Source organism: Chiloscyllium plagiosum, chromosome 13 (assembly GCF_004010195.1).
Source record: "Chiloscyllium plagiosum isolate BGI_BamShark_2017 chromosome 13, ASM401019v2, whole genome shotgun sequence".
In the NCBI taxonomy this organism is placed as follows: Eukaryota; Metazoa; Chordata; class Chondrichthyes; order Orectolobiformes; family Hemiscylliidae; genus Chiloscyllium; species Chiloscyllium plagiosum.
Window position 1 is genome coordinate 9,912,347 of NC_057722.1, and position 6,201 is coordinate 9,918,547.

General features: G+C 44.0%; 1 protein-coding gene across 1 annotated transcript in view; it reads left to right on the forward strand.

Annotated features, from left to right (window-relative positions):
• Nucleotides 1–353: 353 nt before the first annotated feature.
• LOC122555745 (cytochrome c oxidase assembly protein COX18, mitochondrial) overlaps nt 354–6,201 on the forward strand; it is a 38,178-nt gene continuing 32,330 nt past the window's right edge. Inside the window, exon 1 of the mRNA XM_043701819.1 lies at nt 354–487. The gene's annotated coding sequence lies outside the window, so the exon portion shown is untranslated. The remainder of the gene's footprint in view (nt 488–6,201) is intronic.

Sequence of the window (6,201 nt, forward strand, 5' to 3'; positions counted from 1 at the left end):
TGGTTAATCCCATACAGTGGGTGGTATTTAATGCAGGGAACCTGCCCATCAACTATAGGTCCAGCAAGAGCCCCACAACTCCTCCTCTGGGGGAATGTCAGCTGTGTTAAGCATCAAACAGGCACTTAAGTGGACGGCCGTGAGCCTGCCCCAAAATCCAGAAGAGCGGTACTGCCCATTCAGAAGCAAACAGCTGTCCATGTCAGACAGCACCAATGAGAGGAGAGCAGTGAGGGTGGAAGGGGAAGGGGAAGTGGAGGTAAGAACAGTTCTTGATCCCTCCTTTGATCAGGTCCCTGAAAGTTTGCCGAAAAGAATTACCCCACCACGAGAAATTCTGACAGGGTTTTGCTCTTTGGGTTCCCTGTGAATTGAGTGCTTTTCTCATTGATGCTTATATACTAACAGTGACAGAATGAGACCATCATTAGACATTAAGATCCACCCTGCCACCAAACACATCTGGGGGCATTACGTTCCACTGAAGGTGAGTACAAATAAATTAATTTCTATGTCAGTAACCCAGCTTTGTTCCCAAGGCTTCTGTCAGTTAGAAAGTAGAAGATAAATAATTATACTGATGAAATCTGTAATCACACTCTGTACCAATAAACACACTTCAGCTCAAGGTTAGGGACAGGATTGCAACAATGTATGAGCTAACTACTGTAGGTATTTGATATCTAATCTATAAAGCAATTGCCACACATTTTCAAAACAATCCGTCATTGATTTCTCATGACACTGTGTGCATTAGATACTCACTGACAAGATTTAGCCAGATTATAAATGTTAAAAATAGTCCAAAAGAATATCAGTCTTTTTTGTCTCTCCAGTCATAGCCTAAGATTCATCCACAATAATTTCTCCTCCTGCTTCTATATCTTCCCACTTCTGGACCGACCAAAAAGCTATTGTTAGTTCCTCTTAATTCTCATTTCCATGCTGCCTTTCAGCAACATCATCTGAAAACAACTTGTCAGATTCCACATTTTTGCTTGCGGACACTCAGCCCTGCCTCCAACTGCTTGTCCAGTATCCAGTTCCAGAGAAGCAGAAATTACCTCCAACCAAATATTTGGAAGCTCAAAATATTTGGATTGTCTTCCATCCCAGCAACAAGCTCTGTTCCCTCGCCACCAACTTGATGTCATACTTGACACTGATATCTCTTACCAGAGAACTGCTTGAATGCTATGATTGCCTACTGCCACAGAACATCCCCTGCCTCAGCTCATCTGCTTTTGAAACCTTCATCTCTGCCTTTGTTGTTTGTAACCGTAACTGCTCTACCAGCCAGCCACTTGTGATAGCCCTCCATAAAGGTGAGCTCATCCAATTTTATGCTGCTCATAGCACATTAGATTCCTTCATCCATCATCGTGAAGTTTGTTAATTTACGTTAGCCCCCACTTCATTGATGCCTCAATGCTAAAAGCCAATCCTGGCTTTCAATGGCCTGACCTCTGCTAATTCTGCAACACTGTACAGTCTGACAACACACTATGATCTCTATGCTCATCCAAATTTGGCCCCACGCGCATCCCTGATTTTAATTGCTTTTTAAGCCTATTTTGCAGAACTTTGTCCCCAAACCCATCTGGCTTTTTCTCATTTTTTTCATGATGCTTCTTAAAAGCAACTCATTCATCAGGTTTTTAGTTAGCCGTGTGTAACTGTTCCGTGTTAGTTTGGAACTGGTAGAAGCTCCCATGGCTCTGACGATAATCAAACATGTTCTTTTTCTCTTTGCAAATGCCAGCATAGCCGTTTTGTGTTTGCAGCATTCAGCATTTGCTTCTCAGCATTCAGACTTTTTCTCTTTCTCCAGGAATGGATTAGTGGACTGCTCAGAGGGAAACATGCAACTCCAAAAGCTATGGCTTTTGTAGAGTTGTTCAATCATAGAATTGTATTGTACATAAGGAAGCCATTGAGCCCATCAAGTCTGGGTAGATATTTCTAATCAACCTGTTCAGAGATGTTATTGCACACCTCTGGAGCAGTGGGACTTGAACCTGGGTCTTCCGGCTTGGAATTAGGGACAGAAGAGGGACACATCCCTGCTCTTCCTTTATGCCCCTGGAAATGCTTTCTTCTCCAAGGCTCTAACCATTTTCATTCTGAAAGCTATGACTGAATCTGTTCCCAAAACCTGACAGGTTATGCATTCTAGATCACAATAATTTAATGCAGAAAAATGTTCTCATTTCCCTTCTTGGTGTTTTCCAAACAAAATTAAATCTCTGGTCTCCTGTCAGTGGAATGTATTTGGGTCTAGATTAGAATGGTGCTGGAAAAGTACAGCAGATCAGACAGCATCTGAGGAGCAGGAAAATTGACGTTTCGGGCAAAAACCCTTCATAGAGACAAGGTGCCCACAGAGTGGAGAGATAAATGAGAGGGGGGTGGGGGTGGGGAGAAAGTAGCATAGAGTTTCACATTGATGTCCTGGGATTGAAGTGTTCCGAGGCGGAGGATGAGGCGTTCTTCATCCAGGCATTGGGTGGTGAGGGAGCGGCGGTGGAGGAGGCCCAGGACCTGCATGTCCTCAGCAGAGTGGGAGGGGGAATTGGGCCACAGGGCGGTGGGGTTGATTGGTGCGGGTGTCCCAGAGATGTTCCCTAAAGCGCTCTGCTAGGAGGCGTCCAATATCCCCAATGTAGAGGAGACCACATGGAGAGCAACGGATATAATAAATGATGTTCGTGGATGTGCAGGTGAAACTTTGATGGATGTGGAAGGCTCCTTTGGGGCCTTGGATGGAGGGCGCAGGTTTTGCAATTCCTGTAGTGGCAGGAGAGGGTGCCAGGAAGGGAGAGTGGGTTGTTGTGGGGGGCGTGGACCTGACCAGGACCTTTTCCAGCACCACTCTAATCTAGACTCTGGTTTCCAGCATCTGCAGTCCTTGTTTTTACCTCGTGGAATGTATTTCCCTATCCTTTCTATCCGAATCCCTTGTAACTTTGAATGCCTCTACTGGGATCTCCCCTAGGTTTACTCCATGGCAAGAGGACAGTCTTATCTTGCCTAGTTTCTCAACATAACTCAAGTCTAGATATCACTCTAGATATCACTCTAGTAAATCTCTCCAACTTGTCCAACCTTTCCTGAAGTTTGGCGCCCAGAAATGCATACAATACTTCAGCTAAAGCCTTGGTTTCAGTGACCAGTGTCATATAAAGATTTGCCAGAATACCTTGTCTTTGTACTTTGTGCCTCTTTGTGCCATAAAGATATGAATCCCATAAGTTTTGTAGATGCATATTAGAATTCCATCACGTCTAGTTACAAGCAAAACTGCTGCTGGATTGGGATTTATTTCAGATGGGTGGTATGAGGTTGAGGCACAGCCTGGTAATTTGACCCCCAGCCCACAATTTCAATGATGTATATAAATACACATTCCATACCAATAATACACTATTTCAGCTCTTTAATCCAATTTGCAAATTCTGAATTGTTGCTCAAGCTACACAGAAGATTATTTACTAGTTACGTGGTTTGGTACATTCCCAATATTGTCAGTGCAAATAAGTAAGATAAGAGTTCTATGATGAGTAACTGGGATCTTGGACGCTGCTTTGCATACTGAAAAGCAGAGTGAAAGTTTAACTATGAAAGGTCATTTATGTGTGTGCGCAGTCCATACCGTCTATCTCCCCATGATAAAACTCTTAGGTGGCAAGTGTTGTGGGGACAGGCTTACCCGACTCCACCGAGGCAGGAGGAAGGCATCCAAGATATGACATTTAGGTCCCTTAACATCTCCATGTACCTGCAGTCAGAAAGAAAATTTAACTTCAAGGACTTCCTCGCTGCCTAAACCTGCTAAGTTAGGTATCTCCAGAATCTCAGGCAAATTGGGTCCTAGAATCTCATCAGGATCCGATTTTAATTGTGAGAAATGAAATTACCAGCCTGCCGGGTAAACCCTGTGAAATTGGTTCAGAACTAATCCATTTAGGAATTTAAAGAGCCCAGAGGCTGAGGGTACTCAAATCAATGCATTACATTTGATGGTGTTAATGGGAACTGTGACTTTGAAAATTGCTTAGTTGTAGTACTTTGTTTTGGTTGGTCACCCTCATTAAACAGTGAAACCTCTGTGATCCTCTTGCTGAACCATATTCAGTTGGAGGGTGCCAGCTGAACCTTGAGCTATACGCTCATAACGTCTCTTGCATGCTCAAGGTCTTAACCACCCATCTGAGTCAACAGAATCAAGGTGACCTTTCTTAAACATAGTTAAAAATCACCCAACACCAGGTTATAGTCCAACAGGTTTAATTGGAAGCGCACTAGCTTTCGGAGCGACGCTCCTTCATCAATACTTTTGAGCCCTCCACAAACATGTTTGAGAGCAGTTCTTCAGGAAGCTGTGACTCTCAAGATACATTGTTTCTGACCTTTGCATGTAGACCTTTCACCTTGGGGTGTGACCAACCATAAACCTGACTATGCTTTAACGTTTTATTGCCTGAGGATCATTTCATGATGCCACTCCACACATCTCCTGTGTCTCACAAGTTCTGAAAAGAAAGAGACTGCATTTTTATAGCGTATTCTATAGCCTTAGGACAGTTCCGAGGTGTTTTACAGACAATGAAGTACTTTTGAAGTGTGATCACTATTAAAATGTAGCAATTAGGGCAGCAGATTTACGCACAGGAAGCTCTCACAAATGAAATCATAATTTTATAATCTGTGTATCAGTTTTGCTGATTGAGGGATATATGGTGAGTGAGGTGCATCCACTGCCTGTCTTTGAAGTCCCATCATGTGGTATTACATATTACTTACAAGAGCAAATGGGGTCTTGGTTTAACATCTCAGCTGAAAGACAGATCTCCAACAGTATAGCATTCTCTTAGTACTGCACTGGACTGTCAGCCCAGATCACTGTGCTCAAGCTTCTATAGTCGTACTTGAATTCAGAACTTCTGACTTGGAGGTAAGAGGGATCACAGCTACTGTGCCATGGCTGACATCCAGGAACTAACCACTGCTTTATTTGTTGAACAACCCACGCATACAATTTGATGACAACAATATAAAGTGAAGAGCATTGTGGTTTACTTCCACCCTGAGTGCAGGGTTTTAGACATGGTACCTCCATTACAGCTTCCTCGGATTAGCCAGAAGGCTTTGTTACCCACACGGGCTTCCCATATAGCAACGTGCACCTTGGTGTGATCACTAGAAATCGGATCCTGCAATTTGTGTCTAATTGTAAGCAGCTGCCATGAGAAGTTTATCTCCCAACAGATGACATACCAAATGCTTTTCCAACCTGCCAGGGATGTCCAAGAGGTTTAAGTTAATTTCGCAAGTGGTGGTAACCAGGATAAAAATGGAAAAGTTTTTTTTCATTCATGGGATGAGGACATCTCTGGCAATGTCAGCATTTATTGCACATCCAAATTGCCCAACCATGTCGCTGTGGGTCTGGACTTACATGTAGGCCAGACCAGGTAAGGATGGCAGTTTCCTTCCCTCAAGGACATTAGTGAACCAGATGGGTTTTTCCAACAATTGTCAATGGATTCATTTTTTATTGAATTCAAATTTCATCACCTGCTGTGGTGGGATTCAAACTCAGATCCCCTGAAAATTACCTGGGTCTCTGGGTTAACAGTCCAGCAATAATACCCCCAAGCCCCCAGCTCCTCCAATACTAAAGAAGAGTCGGGAAATATGATAGATCAGTAAAGGCAGTCTAAACTCAGTTCTGAGGAAGGTTCACTGGACCCAAATCGTGAACCCTGATTTCTCTCCACAGCTGTGCCAGACCTGCTGAGTTTTTACAGTAATTTCTGTTTTTGAGTCTCAGCTCGATTTGAAGTGCACATGTAGCATGGTCAACAAGGCTGCTGAGCAATATGCATGAGAAAGCACAGAGGATTATAATAATATAGCAATAATGGAGACCTGACTCAAGGAACCTCATAGTCCCACAACCCCGCACCGCCCGTTTCTACCTCCTGCCCAAATTCCACAAACCTGACTGCCCCGGCTGACCCATTGTCTCAGCCTGCTCCTGCCCCACCGAACTCATCTCTGCATACCTCGACACGGTCCTGTCCCCCTTCGTCCAAGAACTCCCCACCTACATTCGGGACACCACCCACGCCCTCCACCTCCTCCATGATTTTCGCTTCCCCGGTCCCCAACGCCTTATCTTCACCATGGACATCCAGT